Here is a 20,237-nt window from a genome sequence, read left to right as displayed (position 1 = left end):
GGATGGAGGGATATCAAGACGGATGGAGGGATATCAAAATGGATGGAGGGATATCAAAATGGAGCACTTTTTTTCTGGTAGTAGGTGTTTCCTTCTACAAAAAAATAAAACAAAAAATACCTGAAGAAAATGGTGGTTCATTGAAGAAGTGAGTATTTACAGATAGCTATTACATAAGCAAAAACAGACACTTACTTCAAAAGATCTAATATTCTTCTTCAATAATGCTAATGTGTTTTAAGATAGAGTTTTTGTTTTATTTCATTTTTTTGAGATGATGTCTCACTCTGTCGCCCAGGCTGGAATGCAATGGCGTGATCTTGGCTCACTGCAGCCTCCACCTCTCAGGTTGAAGCGATTCTTCCACCTCAGCCTCCTGAGTAGCTGGGATTACAGGAGCACACCACCACACCCAGCTAATTTTTGTATTTTTAGTAGAGAAAGCGTTTCACCATGTTGGTCAGGCTGGTCTTGAACTCCTAGCCTCAGGTGATTCACTGCCTGGGCCTTCCAAAGTGCTAGGATTACAGGTGTGAGCCACCTCGCCCAGCATATTTTACTTTTTAAATTTTATTTTAAGCTCCAGGATACATGTGCAGGATGTATAGGTTTGTTACATAGGTAAATGTATACCATGGTGGTTTGCTGCACCTATCAACCCATCACCAAGGTATTAAGCCCCACACATATTAGTTGTTTATGCTGATGCTCTCTCTCCCCCCACTTCCCTGAGAGTTCTTTTATTTTTATTATCAGTAAGAACAGTCATGATGTTAATTAGGAAAAGAGACCTTGCAGCTCCTGATTAGTGATATTAATGATAATACATCTGAGGTCTATTAGTTTCTTAGAGCTACCACAACAAATTACCATAAAATTGGCAGCTTAAAACAACAGAAATGTATTCTTTCATAGTTCTGGAGCCCAGAAATGTGGACTTGAGGTGTGTGCAGGACGCGGTCCCTCTCTAGTGAATCCTCTCTGCCTCCTGCAGCTCCTGCTGGCTGGTGGCAGTCCCTGCAGCTGCCGCCACTGCAACTTCTGCCTCTGCCTTCATGTGCTCTTCTCTGTGTCTGCCTTCTCCTCCGTGTGTGTCTGATTTCTCTTAGAAAGACACTTGTCATTGGAGTGAGGACCCACCCAGATAATCTATGATGATCCTATCTCGAGATCCTCAACTACATCTGCAAAGACCATTTTTCTAAATAAGGTCACATTCGTAAGTCCCAGGATTAGGACATGGACTTACCTTTTCAACACAATCCATGACTGGAAGCATATTCCATGAACAATGGAATGAAGAGTTCTTTAAGAGTTAACAGAGGCCAGGCGCAATGGTTCATGCCTGTAATCCCCACACTTTGGGAGACCGAAGTGGGTGGATCACAAGTTCAGAAGTTCAAGACCAGCCTGGCCAATGTGATGAAACCCCATCTCTACTAAAAATAAAAAAAAATTAGCCAGGTACAGTGGTAGGCACCTGTAATCCCAGCTACTCGGGAGGCTGAGGCAGGAGAATTGCTTGAACCCCGGTGGCAGAGGTTGCAGTGAGCCGAGATCACGCCACTGCACTCCAGCCCGGGCAATAGTGAGACTCCATCTCAAAAAGTTATTAGAAAGCAGTATATTAACAAAGGTGAGTTCTCCCTTTTCCATCTCTCCCCCTCCTCTCTATCTCCCTTAAGAGGAACAGTGCCTGGACTATCGGAGGTCTTTGGTAAGATCTCAGGGGTGTAGATCTCAGGGGTGTCACTGTGTCCCAGGACAGAGCTTGGGACTATCACAGACTCACAGGGTAGTTGAGTTGGACAGAACTTAGAGGTAACTTGGGGTAACCCTAATCTCACATATGACTCCTCTCTGCAACATTCCTGAGCTGAGTGGCATCCACACTGCCCCACTGTCTCCAAGCCCATCTTTATGTTTTTGGCCGGCTCTCAGTGCCACACTCTATAGCGCAGTGGTGCCTGGAGCCACGCTCAGCCTCCTGTTCTTTCTGTGCATCCATGCCTGTCCTTCCCATCATGTTGTTCCTATCTACCAGGAGGGCACTGATCAAGGGGAAGCAGAAGATGACTTCTAAACCACTGTCCTTAGGACGTGTGCGTAGAGTAATTCCTTTCATCAAGAATGCTGGCTCTCCCACTTAGGCCTAATAAATATCTTTCATCACACAGAAGATGCATTTTTAGATGACTGGCTGAGGTTCAGAATCACAGAATTTTAGGGTTGAAGAAAGCTCCACAATTATCTAGTCATTTTAGAAACAAGGAGACAGAAGTCCTCGAGAGATCAACAAATGACTGAAGGTCACTCTGATGCCGCAGGCAGAGCCAGGACTTGAACACACATCTCCTGAAGCCCATCTGAGCGCTTGCTCACTACATCACACATGATACAGAATGTGACCCAAAGCTTGCTCTGGTGTGAATTACGCTTGACATGCTGGCCCCCTTGGTGCCACCCCGTGAGATCATCAACCCAATGATCATATTCAACAATATTTCCTGAGTGTGTGCTGTGTATGGGCAGACAGGCTCCCCGCTCTCACGGGGCTTATACACTCAAGCGAGTAAATGATTAAACAGTACCTGAAAGGCTGCAAGGCTCTAATCAGCTGTCACGTTTGGGAGCTGATTGGGACTGAGGTCAGCTTGCTCAGCTCCTGATCCTTCACTGTACCCTTAGAAGAAAGGTGACATAACTGGAGCTAATGTCCCTTCTTTAAAGGCTCCTAGAAGTGTACAATATCATCATTTGAGTCAAAAGCATCTACTGGTCTAGAAAATAATTCTCCTCACTTCCTTTCTAGCATTACACTCTAAGATAAAACAGAAACCCAAGGTCAATAACGACAACAACAACAACACTGCTTTTATTAAAACTCATCATTGCCCATAAAATAAAGCAGATCTCCTGGGAAGGGTAAAGCCACAAACTAGCTACTCATACATGAGAGAGGCACGTTCCAGTTGACACGGTGAGAAAAAAAGCCCCAGATGGCGGGTCTTTTTGGCATGGACTTCCCTGCTCCGGCTGTCTAACGTGTTCCTTCACTGTGTTCATTCTTCTTCCATCAGAACCACTTTGGCAGTTTGCTTATTTTCAAGGAAGGAAAAAAACAGGAAGGTTTGCATCTGCAGGATTCCTGCCTTCCTCCTTAGATGCCATGGTGCCCATTCAAAGAGGAGGTGACTGAAATGACCTGGAGCCTTGGGTGAAAACTTTCAAATCTCTGTCCTGTGACAGGTTCAACACAGTCTCTTCCTCGTGAGAAAAGAAAGGGGATTCGACTTTTGGAGGGCGTCACCTGGGCAGGATCTGATGCCTGATGCAGATTCAGAATGTCTTTTAAGACAGGTTTTGGCATGTGGGCTGCAGCATGTTGCCTGGCTGCTGGCTTCAGAGTAAGTCCCGTGGGTTCACGGCCCTGTCTTCCGTCACAAGGAATCCCTGCCAATCTAGGGTCTGCGCACTGCTTCTGCCAGCCAATCTCTAATTCAGCATATGTACAAAGCCAATTTTTGGACGTCATGATGGAGCCTGGCACCTCTGCCGCCCTCCATATTTGCAACGCTCACAGTGAAATAACAAGCAATGAGCAAGAAAGAAAAAAAGACGCCATGAAAAGGCTTTCTAAATTACCAGATAAATGGTGTATGTACTATATATGTGCATGTGTCTCCCTCCTCCTTTCCCAACATAAACTTACCCCATGCCTTTCCTTGTAGTTATTTCATTTAGATTTTCAATCTGGGATGCACTTAGCAATAGCCAACACTGACGAAGATAAAACCCTGCTCCCTACTGAGAACATCTGATTTTTAAAATGTAGAAATGCTGCTCTTTGCAAAGTAAGACATTTCCCTTTTAATTAGTTTCGAAATACACCCAAATAATTTGCCACTAGGAAATGATACCATTTTAGAGTACTTAAAAATAATTCCCATGCACGCAATTTGATGAGAGGCCGAAGCTAGTGAAACCTTCAGTTCTGAGATAAATTGAGTTGTTTCTGTGAGGACAGCTGTCATTGCCATGAGAAAATTCCCCCAACCCAAAGGCTTTGATCATGGCCTTCACTCGGAAAACCTGCGTTTAAGGTGTGTTTGTTGAAATATGTGGGAACAATTGCTAATTGAGTCTGGGGTGCACCCATCTGTCTCAGCTGAAACTGTGGCTCTTCCTGTCTCCCTCCCATCTATAGATTTTTTTTGCCCATCATCTAGTTTTCGAACAGTTCTTCAAAAGAGAACAGGTAGCCACAAAAGCTCTTTGGTGTTATTTCACGTTGCCTTTGAAAATAAATACATATATTGTGTCTGTATGCTCTGCAATCCGTGGGTCCTGAGTCCCCAGAAGGACACCTCTCAGGAGGGGCATTTAGACTCTTCCCTGTGCACAAATGACACAAAATCTCTGAATCAAAGGGAGGGGGAGACTATGCAATTTTCTAATGTATATTTCTTCCAACGCATGGATTCGATTCATGACAATGGCCAACTTTTCGACTATTTTGGTGAGATCCCTGCTCCTCTGCGCAGGTGAGCCATGGTGGGTAGGTACGCTAGCATGGGATGAATGAACCCTCCTGAACCATACCCCAACCCCACATACGATGGCTCCTTTCGGGACAAAGCGAGAGTCTGAGCCTTGCATGTATAAATATAAATATTTCAAGAGCTTGGCTGCTGGCAAGCTTTGCACGGCATGCAGAAGCCAAGCTTGATTGCCCTGCCCTGGTGTGGGGCTCCCCAGGTGGCAGGGGCTGAGAGCGGGCAGAGCAGTTGGTAGGGGGTGGACGTGAGTGCCTCCAGTCATTCCGAGTAGCCCCTGGGCTGATTAGTGACAAGGGCTGACAGGCTCCTAAGGGGAGGTCCTGTCCAGTTTCTTTCTGCAGCAGGGATGATGGGCCATGCATGGGGTCCTGAAGCAGAGACTGGGGACTTTTTTGTGTGACTGTGACTACAATCCTCATCAACAAGACCACGCTCATGGTCTCTTTGGAGGCCATTGACTCGCTGGAGGATTACCATTAAGGGGCGTCTGCTCAGTGGCGCCAGGTCCTTTCCCCACCCCTCAGGGGCTCCGCCCAAGCCAGACAGAAGGGCAGGGCACTAGCTCTGGGAATTAGAGAGGGGAATCGATATGTGTATACGGAACACAGTCACGGACAATTGAAAAGGCTCACACGTAACCCCACTGGGAACTGCTTCCAACTGGAGTCTGTGGCAAATGACTCACGGAACCCAGACCCTGCCTCATCTGCCTGGGGATGGCCAAAGGTGAGCCTTGTAACGTTTGTGATTCAGACTTAAAGTGACTAGAATGTATACGAAGGGTTCCAGAAATGACCCTGGAAATAAAAATAATGACTTAAACAGGGAAGAGCGTTTCTCTCCTGATCTTGGAACGTGGAATTATGAGATGACAACTTTTTCAAGTTTAGTGTCTTTCAAGGAGAGACAACTTCATTGACACCTAAGCTTACAATGTGAGTCCCACTGCCTTGGCCCCTGAGACAACTGCCAACTCGGTTGTACATGGAGATTCCTCACCGAGGGGCACGTGTTCCAACAGGGAGACCAACTCAGGGAGCAAGGAGAGGCTGTACGGTGATGAGAACCAAGACAGATATGGGATTAGAATGCAGATGATTTGAACTCCTCACTGTTGATGAGGAAAAATGGATCGCAATTTTTTAAAAGATAAAATATGTACCTCAGTTTTATCAAAGCTTAGTAGATTTCAAAATCAAAGTTGGACTATGATTTGGGATTCATTTACCTGGTCTGTTGTTCCAGTAATGCAGTTGGTTTTCCTAGTGAAAAGAAAATGTTTCACATCCTGGACTGCTGAGAGTTAGATTGCAATAGAGTCAAAGAAAAAGGCAATCTCTGGATAGAGAACCGTTGTATCAGTCAGGGATGCCCAGAGAAACAGGATCCATAAGAGATGCACAGATAGACAGACTTATTATAAGTAATTGGCTCGTGAGACTGTGGACTGACAAGTCTGAAATCTGCAGGGCAAGCTGGCAGGCTGAAAATTCAGGTAGGGGTTGATGTCATGATTCTGAGGCAGATTTTCCTCTCCAGGAAACCCCAGTTTTGCTTGGAGGACCTTCAACTAATCAGAGGAAGCCCACTCACCTTATGGAGGGCAATCACCTATACACAACTCAACTGACTGTAGTGTTGACCGCACTCACAAAATATCTTCCTGGCAACATCTAGTGTTTGATAAATTAACTGGGTACTATAGCCTATCCAAGCTGACACTTAAAATTGACCATCACAGTAGCTTTCTTCCAAACTGTGAAGAAATAATACAGGCCTTCAGGCCCTGAAGAGTCCAGCCTTCTCCCTTTTAGAAAGATCCCACAAGCCACTGCCTGCCATGTGAGTTCTGATATACTGGCGGATCCGTAGCCCTTTGTCCAATGGGGTGAGGCTTCAGATTCTGTAACCTGTGTGGATGGTGGGCACAGAGGGGACTGGGAAGCAAACTGAAATAGCAAGCAGGAAGACCCATCTATTTGATGATGTCTATTCGGGTTCTACCAGTGTCCATGAGGCAGTTCCTGCAATCACAGCCCGTGCAGGAATGGCAATCTGTGCCGCCCACCTGCCCAGTTCCTGGCACACGTTCTCCCTTACCACATTCTCAGATCTTCACTAAGTGTGCCTGTGAGCATGATGTGCTCTCAGCATGTGCAAAGCCTCAGGAAACAAGATTACCAGTGTGCTATACTGAGCCAACAAGTGATGGCATTCTCATCCCAGAGAAACAAGCTTCCTTCCCCACTAATTACATTCAAAATCCTTCCTCTTGTAATCTTTATATTAATAAATGCTTTAAACAGTAGATTATCCCGAATGAAAAAGAGGACTAAGCCGAAGGGGGAAAAACACTTGGAACAAAAATGTGGCATTTTGATTCTTATCTCTAAGGTCAGCTAATATAAGCAACATTTACAGGGCACCTTCTCATTCATTATCAAGTATGTTCACATGCACTTACTTGGTTTTTATCCTTGCAGCAACCCTAGGAGGTAGCTGATACTATTCCCATTCTACAGAAGATGGCACGAAGGCTCAGAGGGGTTAACAGACTGTCCTGATGTCACACAGCCATCAGACTGCAGAGCAAGGATCTTCCGCCTGTAGTTCTACCTTGGGCTGCCCAGACTCCTCCAGGGCTTGTCGCTGGTGACCAGCTCAGAGTCCCAAACTTCACTTTATGGAATTACATAAACATGGCTAGGATCTGCCTATCCAAGAAATCATGAAGCAACTGTCTGCTTACGGAAATCCTTTGTTGAAGGTGGCATTCCCACAGACGGCAGGTACCATTTCTTCTCCATGTGTCTTTCTCGGGTGCAGAGAGCTCTATTGGAAATCAGTGGGAGGCCTCTGCCCAATAACGAGTGGGGGGCAGGGGGTGAGAAGCAGGATGTGAACCTATTCCATAAAGTGAAAACTGACATCCTAACAAATAATTAGGGAAAAATTGGAGGTTGTTTCCTCAGCTGATCATCACCGACGGAGCCAACTTTGGATTAAACACTTCTGCTCAGTGGTTTTGACATTCTCAGTCAGGCATATCTTGATGAAATTAGAGATGCAGAAAATATTTTTTGATGGAGTGTGGGGACAAAACAGCTAGGAGGCAAGCCAATTCTGTGCGTAAACTTGTGCAGACTGAGATAAAGAGGAAAAGAAAAGGCAGGACAACAAGGGGCGTGTGCTCGTGTGATTGTGTGTGTCTAAGTGTGTGTGTATACATGAAGGAGGATGAAAGCAAGTGACAGAAGAGAAAAGGCAGGCTGGGCTGATACTAATTAATTAGACTTTAAGATCCTGGCAGCAAGAGGTGTGTTTATAAACAATCTTCACTGAAACATACCTTTCCAACTATTAACTGTTTTATTTGCCAGAAATAGTCTCTGCTCTAATTATTCTGTACTTGTTTCAATCCAAAAGTGGGGAGAGAAATACTAAGTGACCATAACCATTCTTATGCTATAATACATATCTCTGCACAGAAGTTAAATGAAGTGAGGCCAATTCAAACCAATTCACAAAAGGATTAGCTGGGGGACTATTAGTCAGAAGACTTTCAAGCTAGTAGAAAAGAAAAATTAGACCAAAATAGAAGAAATAATAGAATTCCAGCCATTCAGGAATCTCTTGGTGGTATGCTTATGCCAAGCCACCAGCAACCTGACGTTTTTCTATTGGGATTTATTTAAGTCTAGAAAAGTCTGATCTGTGAGGATAAAATAAATATTTTATTGCATATTTTTTACAAAATTATTTCCCATATATCTTTTCCGAGGAAGTGACTAGAGGATGCACTCCATTAAAATGAATTAATAAATAAACCAAGAAAGAAAATGACATGAGATCCAATAAACAAAAGACATGACTCAGAAATCAGGCAAAAGGACTTCCCAGGATGACAGAATGGGAAACTACCAGAACAATTTACAGGGCAACCAGCTCAGATGGGGCACTGGATGACAACTTGTGGGGAAAAAATAGAACACAGAGGTTACTTGATGTTTTTAAAGGTACTTTATGGCTCTATTGGAGAGTACGGATTTGAATTAGTGATAGATACACAGAAAAAAAGCAAATTGAATAGGTGAATGCATAAACAAACTGTGGAACACGCAGACAATGAACTATTATTCAGCAATAAAAAGAAATGAGTTATCAAGACACAGAAAGACATGGAGGAACCTTAAATGCATATTGCTAAGTTTTAAAAGCTAGTCCAAAAATGCTGCAGACAGTATGATTCCAATTATATATTATAGAGAAGGCAAAACTATCGAGATCAGTGGTTGCCAACAGCTCATGGACGCAGGGTAAATTGGTGGAGCACAGGGATGTTTTTAGGGTAATGAAAATGTCCTGTATGACACTGTAATAATGGACATGCAGCATGATGCATTTGTTAAAACCCATAAACTAGCCAGGTATAGTGGCTTGCACCTAAAGTCTCAGCTACTTGGTAGGCTGAGAGAGGAAGATCACTTGAGCCCAGGACTTCAAGACCAGTCTGGGTAATACAGTAATACCCTATAATATAGTAATACCCTATCTCTAGTTTTTAAAAAAAATTAAGAAAAAAAAGAAACTCATCAACTGTATAACACAAAGAGTGAACTGTAATGTTAAAACATTTTTAAAGAAATAAATTCAAGGCAATTATTAACTTCAGGAAAAATGACAAAGCAAACATAAGCATACAAATCAAATATGGCTCAGTTGTGAAAATATTTACAAGGTCACTTTACGTAACATTGAATATCGATATAATCCTAAAATACATTTATGTTGGGAGGATGAGGGAATAGGAGAAGGATGAGAGAGCTCAATCCTCTCCTTACATAGAAGCAAGTCAATAGATATCTTACATTTAAAATCAAGAAATAACAGTATGACCATACTATCTAGAAATATGGAAGTAAACAGCAAGGAAGTTAAAACAGTTGAAAGTAGTTTCTGCTAGAGAGAAAGACTTGGGGAAGAACAAAGAAGGCTACTTTTCATTATGAGCTTTATTGTAACAGAAAGGAGACCCCTAAGTCAGCTAGGTTTCCCCAATTCCTCAACACTTCGGGGCACAGTGTTTAGCAGACAAAGCACCATATTAATAAGGTCAGAGCTGTGATCACTCTCTGAGCACATGGATTGTATCTTAATTTTCATCTCACTGAAAATGTGTACCATTTGTCCAAGCGGAAACTGGGCTGGAGCATAACTGTTACCACCACCAAAGAAATGGCTAGACTTGCTAAGGTCTGCTGGGATGATTTGTGATTGTGTTGCCCTTGATCTTGTTAAGCATGGCTCTTTTAAGTCACCATACCTGCCCCTGCCAATGCACCAAACACCAACATAAAGAGACTTTCAGCTTTTGTGAGTCAGTCTCAGCCTTACTTCTGAACCATTTCCTTGACTTCTTTCATGATGCTGACCCTGTCCCAGTTTTAAGCCTCCCAGCCACCAGTCATGCTGTTTTGCCCTGCTATTTACATTCTTCCCTACCTAGTTGGACTGATGGTATGGTTATGATATTAGTTATTTATTGCTGTGTAACAAACCACTCTGAAACACGGTGGCTTACAACCACAACCATTTTACGTTATTAGGAAATTGTGGGTCAGAATGTGTACTGGCCCATCGGCATGATTCTCCTGCTGGTCTCAGCAGGGGTCACTTACGTGGGCACAGTTATCTGGTGGCTTGACTAGGGCTGGATGATCTAAGATGGCCCTGCTGACTTGTCTGAATGGTGGTGCAGACTGTCACTAGGGACCTGTGTCTCCAGAAGGAGACTCTGGGATCCTAAATGAGGTGGCAGAGTTCGAGATGTGCAAGCCTGCATGTGTTCCATTGGCCAAGCCAAGTCATGTGCCCTAGACCAGAATCAATGTGGGAAAGGACTGCACAAGGGTGTGGATATGGGAGGCATGAATCATTGCGGTCTACCATGGACATTTTCCTGGTTATACTCTGGGTTCCTGCTTGACCTCTGGCCAGCAGCCCTCAAATGGTGACTGGACAGCCCTCTCGGAAATGGATGTGCTGTTTTGTTCCCAAGTTGAATGCGAGCTCACTGGGAATGTATTTTTCACTCCTTTATTTCTCATGCAAAGGAGAAAGCAAAGGTGATCTTTTTATGAGGAGAACCAAGTCCTCCTGAGTGTGGACTCAACAGCATTGGGCTAGGCCAGACCTGTGAGAGCTGGGGAGAAGCAGGAAAGCTTTGACCGCATATATGTAGCACCTTGGTGTGCCTTGAAACACACATCAAAATTCCTTGTCTATGCCCTTCACAGAGAGCAAGAAGCCAAATTTTCCATCAAAAGAAAAACAAACAAAAGAAAATTAAGTGTATATTTATCCTGTAACAGGAGCAATTTTCGATAAATCATGACATATCTGTTCATTGATATATTCACAGAATAATGTGAATTAAACCAACTAAATGCCAGGTACTGTTAGGTGCTCGGCATCCAAAGATAAATATATTACAGTTCCTGACCTTATGATGCTCAAAGCCAAGTCAAGGATACCGATAAATATAGACATCCCTCAGTCTCAAAAATCTAACCCATTCCTGAAAATGGCAAGTTTTGAATAGTGGGAGCCTGTATTCCATTATTCGGAATGAGACCAAGATTACTGTGTTCTTTGCCCACCTCCAAACCTGAATCATTTCTCTCAAGTAACATTAGAAAGCTTCATTGCTTCCATCAAGCAGTTTCTACGTCACATAAAGCATTTAAAACATCACTCACGGCATTTTGTACACTACATGATACTGTACAGTAGTAGATACAATTTATGTCTTCCTTCTATGCCATATTAAACATGTATGGTAATGTACATAAACAATGAAACAACATGCTAAGGATCCTTCGTGGAAGACAGTTTCACTTAGTAACACAGGAGGTATGCTCACGATAATGCACACATTTAAACAACACATGGTGCCATCCTGGCCGGAGAACAGCTGAGCTCCTTCCGCTCCTCTAATCTGAGTTCACACGAAACCTAAATGTTTTCCCCAGCACACACATGCAAATTGTTGGAATTCTGATCCAGATGGTGAATTCTGGGTTAAAGGTTTCTGCAAGTTGTTGGAATGACTACGCCAATGCTGAGAGCGTGGATGGTGCAATATTAATCTTGTACTAAGATTGAGACTATGATGCAACATGACAATGATCCTCACAGAGAGTTACAGGACCAAGTGAGAAAACAAAACTGTCTCAGACAAATACAGCTAGGGAGACATTCTTTGGGTGGGGGTGGGGAGTTGGGGGGAGGAAGGCAAACAAAGTAGGGACTGTTGGACTGTTACTGTGATACGTTTCTGAGTGATTGTTTCACTCTTGTTTGTGCAATAAAGACAAAATTTTTAAAATATAAGCATGTACAAAACAATGGATGCAAATATAAGGTGAGTTCACGGGGGTGCAGAACCCCCCTCACGCACCCCTAGATGCTCCTCAGTGCCTGGGTGGCCTGTGTGCCATGTTCACCTTAAAGCCCAGGTGCCTTGTCACCTGACAAGACAAACTGCCCTCTGACCTCTGAGCTCATGCAGAAGTGTCAGCTCCCTCATCCTGTGCTAAGAAACAGACACAGCCACCTCCGTGAGAAACAGCATAGACGGGACAACAGATGGAGAGGGTCCAACACATAGGGAAAATCGCCTGGGTGAGGTCTGCTTTAGGGAAGCTGGGATTCTCTGTAACCGGCAGCCACTGAGTGCAAATGTCCAACTTTATAGGTATAAATAGGTGATGGTTAATTTTATGTGTCAACTTGGCTGGGCTAAGGAATGGCCAGATAACTGGTAAAACATTTCTAGGTGTGTCTGTGAGGGTGTTTCTGGGAGAGACTAGCATTTGAATCAATAGACTAAGTAAAAAAGATCTGCCCTTACCAAGGTGGGCAGGCATCACCCTTGAACAGAATAAAAAGGTGAGCAGAACGCAAAGGGCAAGTTCTCCCTCTTCCTGAGTTGGGGCTTCTGTCTTTTCCTGCCTCCAGGGCTCCTGGCTGTGGGGCCTTCAGATGTGGAGACTTACATATGTGGCCTCCCTGGTTCTTAGGCTTTTGGATTCGGATGAATCATACCACCTGCTTTTCTGGGTCTTCCATTTGCAGAGAGCAGATCGCAGAATTTTCCAGCCTCCCTAACCATGTTAGCCAATTCTCATAATAAATCCCCTCTTATATGTCAATATATATCCTATTGTTTCTCTTTCCCCAGAGAACTCTGATGAATACTATATATATATATATTTTTCCCAGTAATAATACAAGTATTTTGCTTTGTATAGTCGGTGACTGAGGGTCTATTAATAACACATTTTTTTAAAGAGAGGGTTTCACTCTGTTGCCCAGACTGGAGTGCAGTGGCATGATCAAAGTTGACTGTAGCATCCAACTCCTGGGCTCCAGCGATCCTTCTGCCTCAACCTCCGCAGTAGCCAGAACTACAGGCATGTGCCACCACACCTGGCTAATTTTTAAAAAATTTTTCTTTTGCCAGGCGCGGTGGCTCAAGCCTGTAATCCCAGCACTTTGGGAGGCCGAGGCGGGTGGCTCACGAGGTCAAGAGATCGAGACCATCCTGGTCAACATGGTGAAACCTCGTCTCTACTAAAAATACAAAACATTAGCTGGGCATGGTGGCGCGTGCCTGTAATCCCAACTACTCAGGAGGCTGAGGCAGGAGAATTGCCTGAACCCAGGAGGCGGAGGTTGCGGTGAGCCGAGATCGCGCCATTGCACTCCAGCCTGGGTAACATAAGTGAAACTCCGTCTCAAAAAAAAAAAAAATTTTTTTCTTTTGTAGAGACATTATGTTGACCAGGCTGGTTTCAAACTCCTGGCCTCAAGCAATTCTCCTGTCTCAGCCTCCCAAAGTGCCGGAATTACAGGTGTGTGCCACCACGCCTGGCTTATTACGTTTTTGTAATTTAAATTATACCTAGAAAGATAAGGCACTCAATATATAAAAATCCCCTTTGTGGAGAATTGTTTTGATCAGTTGGATTTTCTCAAAGCAGGATATAACAGCAACATCTCACTCTTGCTTTAGACAATTATGGCACATCAGCTTGATGGAATATTAAGCAGTCATTACCATTTATAATTATGAAGACTGTGGAGATGGAGAAAAATGCTTCTGGTGTGTTACGTGAAAAAGAGCTAAATGTAAAATTATATTGAAACTGTTATTGCAACTAAGTACAAACACCCAGGGAAGGGCTGGAAAAGAACATGGAATAAGGAAAGCTTTTTTACACACACCACATTTCAATCTCAAGTGGATTAAGTGAAGTTTTGTAAAAAGCAAATTCTACATCACAGCTATAGAAATGGAAGAGGTTAAAATGACGTCGCAACACATTTCAGCTACAGCAATATGAGTTGTAACAGAGAAACCCCACAATTAAAGAGGATTAGCATAATAGTAGCGCCCTTCCTGTTCATGTTGAATCTGATCAGTGGCACTGTGGCAGTGTGTGTGCATGCGTGTTCTGCTCTATGCAATCTTTAGGACCCCTGGCTGCCAGTGGCTTTATCTTTAACCCGTAACTCCCAAGGTCTTTCTCTATTAACAATCAGCCCAAGGATGAGAGTGAAAAGTTTTTGTGGGCAAGAGCTGGAAGTAGTAAACATGCTTTCTATCCATATGCTATCAGTCAAAATGTGATTCTAAGGTGATAGAGAACTGCAGAGGAGGCTGGGAAGTAGATCTATGTGCCAGAAGGAAGAGGAAATGGGTTCTGGTAACCAGCTGACTGATCTCTGCCGTGTAAGTTCTCGTCTCTGATCAGAAATAGGGCAAGAATTGGAATCCAGGTCTTTCCTTTTTGTTTTTCTCCCTTCTTCCTTCCCTCACTGCTTTCCTCTCTACCTCTCTTCCTCTGTCTCTCCATTCCTCCCTCCCTCCCTTACTTATTCCTTCCTTCCTTCCTTTTAAGATAAGTTCTCACTCTGTTACCCAGGCTGAGTGCAGTGGTGTGATCACAGCTTACTGTAGCCTCAGCCTCCCGGGCTCATGCGATCCTCCTGCCTCAGCCTCCCAAGTAGCTGGGACTACAGGTGTGCACCACCATGCCTGGCTAAGGTTTTAATTTATCTGTAGAGATGGGGTTTCACGATGTTGCTGAGGCTGGTCTTAAACTCCTGGGTTCAAGTGATCCTCCTGCCTTGGCCTCCTGAAGTGCTGGGATTATAGGCATGAGCCATCATGCCCTGCCTAGTGCTTTTTCTTTACTTTAGCTCAGTGCTTAAGTTTTCACTTCTACTCTCTCTTCATCACTTTCTCTCACACATATTAAAGCTAAAGATATACATGTTGAAGTCTAAACAGAAGAAAATTGTTCTGCATCTAAGGACACCCAATATATAATCTATGCTCCTTCTGAGGAAACACATTATGATCTCAATGAAAATCATTCCTGGGGAAAGAAAGAGTTAGCAGAGATAAATCCAGGTTATGGAATAATAGAATCTGGCTAAGAGCTAACACAGCAGAGAAAAGAGTGAAAGCCTACATAATTACATGGCCTTTATTCACATCTCTAGGGTCATTCACATCTTTGTCAGGCATTATCCCATTGTTGATGAGTAGGAGGAAGTAAAAGTCTATCCCATGACTTCCATGAAACCCCAGCCTGAAGGCACTAGAAAAAGCTTGGGGGCCTTAGTCCATGTGGCCTTCTATAGCAAAATACCATAGACTGGGTGGCTTATGAGCAATAAAAATTTCTTTCTCACAGTTCTGGAGGCTGGGAGGTCCAAGGTCAAGGCACTGGCAAATTTGGTGTTTGGTGAGGACTTGCTTCCTGGTTCACAGATGGCACTTTCTCCTTGTGTCCCCCAGGGCTGAAGGGGCAAGGGTGATCTGAGGATCATCTTTATTCATACGGGCACTAGTCCAGTTCATGTGGCCTCCATCTCATGACTCAATCACTCCTCAAAGTCCCTGCTTCCCAATACCATCACACTGAGGCTTAGATTTCAACACATGAATCTGAGGATGACACATACGTTCAGGTCACAGCAGGGCCCATTTTATGAGGCTACTGCCCCACTTTTGGGCTTCTAAGACACTTGCCTGTTTTCAGAGAAATTTCACTGTGCTCCTGACCAGGAAAAGTAAGGGCACAATCATTGAGAGCCAGTTTCAAGCACAAACATCCTAAACAGCACATCAAAACACACTGGGGGTAAGCTTCAGCATCTTGGAAAACAGGTAGCTGTCCCAAGTATGGCATTTTGATGTTAAATGTTCTCATTTGTTAAACAAATGAGTTCAAATCAGAATAAATGACCAAATCTTATTGGTCCTTGATGACTGTTGTTTATGCCAAACCAGAGCTCAGATTGGACAATGTGAAAAAGAAAACTGCTATTTTATATTTCTCTGTCCTCTGCCAAGTCTAACCAGTGCAATGCCTTGAACGTTTGGGCACTTGGTAAATACTTAGTCAATCATCGTGAACATAATTATTATGTTACGTTGTTTGACTGGAATTCAGAAACAACTGAAGTATGGATAGCTGCACCTATACAAAATGCAACCAGGCTGCTCTGCTCCAATAGATCTTTAGCAACAACACACAAAATTTAATTTTTAATTAAATTGCAATTTTAATTACTTTTATTCATTTACTTATTTTTTTGAGACAGGCTCTCACTCCTTCCCGCCCAGGCTGGAGTGTAGTGGTATGATCTTGACTCACTGCAACCTCTGCCTCCTGGGTTCAAGTGACTCTCCTGCCTCAGCCTCCAGAGTAGCTGAGATTACAGGTGCACACAACCATGCCTGGCTAATTTTTGTATTTTTAGTAGCAATGAGGTTTTATCATGTTGGCCAGGCTGGTCTTGAACTCCTGGCCTCAAATGATCCGCCTTCCTTGGCCTCCCAAAGTGCTGAAATTACACTTTAGTGGGTGTGAGCCACCACGCCCAGCCAATTTTTTTTTATTTTTAGAGACAAGTTCTTGCTCTGCTGTCACTCAGGCTGCAATACAGTGGCACCATCATCAGTCACTGTGGTCCTGAACTCCTGGGCCCAAGGAACCCTCTGTCCTTGGGCCTGTAAGTAGCTGGACTGCAGGTGCATGACACCATACCCAGCTAATTTTTTTCGCTTTTGGTAGAGATGGAGTCTTGCTATTTTGCCCAGGGTTGCTCTGATAGATCTCTGAGCTCTTCATAGGTCCATCCATCCCCTCATCTACACCATCCCCAGGCACCGTCCCCACACACCATTCTGACACACGTACACAGGAGTTCTAACTTGCAGCATGCAAGGTTTTAGCTCCTTTCCCAGATTTGAGTTTCTTTTTTTTTTTTTGAGATGGAGTCTTGCTCCGTTGCTAGGCTAGAGAACACTGGCGCAACCTCTGCCTCCTGGGTTCAAGCGATTCTTCCGCCTCAGCCTCCCGAGTAGCTGGGACTACAGGCACGCGCCACCACGCCCGGCTAATTTTTGTATTTTTAGTAGAGATGGGATTTCACCATTTGGCCAGGATGGTCTTGATCTCTTGACCTCGTGATCTACCCGCCTCGGCCTCCCAGAGTGCTGGGATTACAGGCATGAGCCACCGTGCCTGGCCCAGATTTGAGTTTTAATTGCTGTTCACGGGAATGCAGCTCCCCAGAATTGTTCCATGGAGGGATCCTTTGTCCTGATTAACAGTGGGGTCTGAAGTGCCTCCCCCAGAGGCTGAGTGAGATCATGTGGGGTATGTTACCTCTCCGACCACTCAAAAAACCTGTGCTTTAAGAGGCCCACCCTGGCTTGCTCTCTCCCCCATTTTTTTTTTTTTAATAAGACGGGGTCTTACTCTGTTGTCCAAGCTAAGTGCAGTAACATGATCATGGCTCATTGCGGCCTTGACCTCCTGGGCTCAAGCAATTCATCTGCCTCAGCTTCCTGAGCAGCTGGGACTCACAGGCATGCACAACCATGCTGAGCCAATTTTTTATTTTTTTGTAGAGATGGGGGTCTCACTACATCGCCCAGGCCAGTCTCAAACTCCTGGACTCAATCAATCCTCCCACCTCAGCCTCCCAAAGTGCTGGGATTACAGACTTCAGCCACCACGTCTGGCCTCCTTACTTTTTTTTCTTTTTGAGGTCTTATACTATTGCCCAGTCTGGAATGCAGTGGTGTGCTCATTGTTTACTGCAGCCTTGACCTCCTAGGATCAAGGAAGTCCTCAGCCTTCCAAATAGATGGGACAATAGGTGAATGCCACCATGTGTGGCTAGTTTTTTAATTTTTTTGTAGAGACGGGGTCTCTCTCAGCATGTTGCCCAGGCTGGTCTCAAACTCCTGGGCTCAAGTGATCCTCTTGCCTTGGCCTCCCAAAGTGCAGGAATTACAAGCATAAACCACTGTGCCTGACTTTCTCCCTACTTTTTGTTTCTGTGTTCAAAGAGGCAAACATTGCCTGTGGGAAAACTCTAGGAGGCTTAGTCCTCATGCCCCGAGTTCTGTCTCTGTTTCTGACTATATGATCCTGGGTGAGTTCGTGGATTTTTCCATGGGTTTACTAGCTCTTCAATCCGGGCTTGTTGTAACCTGTAATATCTATATCATGAGGAGAAGGGAATGCCTATTTAAAAGCTGGTACTGAATTCTTCAGGGAGAGAACTTAATTTTTGAAAATGTCATTTTAATAATCATCTTCAATACAGTTCATATAGAAAAGCTCAGGGTAGAAAGAGTGATGTGTTCAGTTAAAACAAGAAAACAAACAACATCTTGTTGGGCCATTTACCAGTGGAAAGACAGCCCTCAGAGTACGGCTGGAATGGACCAGTGAAAGAAAACAAATTTCTGTGCCACATAGGAAGAATGAAGAGGCTTTGGCAGTTGGAGAAGGAAAGGGAGAGGGAGTTCAGGGTCCAGAAAGGTGGCAGGACTTTTGTCCATGGTGATGGCGTATGGACTTTCCCATTCTAAGTAGTTTATTGTGCTATGATGTGACTCCCAGAGGCAGAAGGACTTGGGGATAGCAAAGTATCCAACATCTAGTTTACAGGTAAGGTGTATGAAATGCTTATATACAGGTATATGGATATATAGTACTACTGTCAGGCATTAAGTATTTTACTTACATATTCTGATTTAATCCTCGTACCCACTGTGTGTGACAAGTCTGTTGCTATCCCCATTTTACAGATGAAGACACTGAAGCTTGCTAAAGTCAGACACCCAGTAAGTTAGTGGCAGAGGCAGAGACGAAATCTGAGTTTAACTGACTCCAAAGTCTACCCTGTTAGCCACTAGAACACACTGTCCCCATGAACACTGAAGATTGTAGTATCAAGCTACTGAGCAGAAATTATTTATGGTTTACTAATTAAGGGCAATAAAAGCACCCAGAAATGCAAAGTACCAAATAAATACTAGTATTACTGTTCTTGCACTTGACCACTGACATCTGAAGACAGCAATGTCATCTAAAATGGAAACGTGAAAGGCAGCAAAGGCTTATTAATGTCAGATGCAAATGATATGTTTAAATACTCATGTTTGCATTCCCTTGGATATTTCGATTCCAAGGGTCATGTTCCCAGGCATGGGACCGCCATTAAGGTCAGGATCGTTTGCAAGTCTAGAAGAAAATATGGCAATATCATTTTTTTTTTCCTGAGACAAAAATAAAAGTGGTTCACCATTTTGGTGCAGAATTTTAAAGGAAAAATCATGGTGCTTCTAACTACTCCAGATTTAAAAAGAAGAAATTATAGCCTTTCATTCTCCTAGCAGGATGTAACAAAGGTTTAGATGAGTGAACAGATGCATGCAAAAATCAGCCACGCGCACAGAAAACATTCATTTTCACAATCTGGTAAATCTGCTAGGTATGCATGAAATGGAGCCAAATCGATTTCAGCAGAATGTGGTATCACAGCTTTGGCGTGACAGGGCCCCTCCTTGGCCTCACTTGTCTCCAGGGCTGCTACCATCCAGAGACCGGGTACTGATCACCCAGCACCCAAGGATCTGAGTAGTTCCATAACCGGTGGCATGAGTCACCCCAGTTATCCGGCTGGTGTTACTTCCATCTTCAGTCAGGGTCCACAGCATATGATTACGCTTTTCCTTTCCCCACTTCATGGGGAAAAGAGAGGTCTTTTCTGAGCTTCTTGCTACCTGGTCCTTTATCCCTTCTACAGGGAGGTCATAGAACATGGAATCTGAAAACAGAAAGTGTCTGTAGAAATCATCTTGTCCTATTCTTTCATTTTATGGATGAGGTTCAGGGAGGAGAAAAGTCTTGCCCAAGGCCACATGGGCAATTAATAATGACCCAGGCACCTTCTGATTCCCAAACCCATGTTTTTCTTACTGCAGGCTGTCTCCATTGGAAACTGTACTCAGACTGCGTAAGAGGGAATTATATAATTCTGTAACCCCAAACATCTATACGTCTATAAAATATTTATAGTGCAAAGGGTTCTACTTAGTCTTCTCTGGGATTTGCTTTTCTACCGGACTATGAGTCCTCAAACCCATAACAATACAAGTGTGCAATCCTTTTCTAACAAGGGATTATTATTGTTATACAAATGTGCAATCCCTTGTTAGAAAGTCCTTTTCTAATTGTGCAACAAGGGATTGCACACTTGTATTGTTACGGGTTTGAGGACTCACAGTCCAGTAGAAAA

The 20,237-nt window shown here is 43.8% G+C and overlaps 1 protein-coding gene and 1 long non-coding RNA gene across 6 annotated transcripts in view; one reads left to right on the top strand and one right to left on the bottom strand.

The window, feature by feature from the left end:
• The window catches only part of CLYBL (citramalyl-CoA lyase), a 297,363-nt gene that overhangs the window by 70,084 nt on the left and 207,042 nt on the right, over positions 1-20,237 (bottom strand). The window lies entirely within an intron of this gene.
• Positions 1,610-9,121, top strand: LOC119467625. The gene is made up of 2 exons (XR_005196170.1): positions 1,610-5,285; positions 7,043-9,121. It is a non-coding gene; the product is annotated as an uncharacterized LOC119467625 (long non-coding RNA).

The sequence above is a fragment of the Cebus imitator genome, unplaced genomic scaffold (assembly GCF_001604975.1).
Source record: "Cebus imitator isolate Cc_AM_T3 unplaced genomic scaffold, Cebus_imitator-1.0 Scaffold312, whole genome shotgun sequence".
Taxonomy (NCBI): domain Eukaryota; kingdom Metazoa; phylum Chordata; class Mammalia; order Primates; family Cebidae; genus Cebus; species Cebus imitator.
Note: the sequence above shows the minus strand (reverse complement) of the source record. Positions and strands in the feature narration are given on the sequence as shown.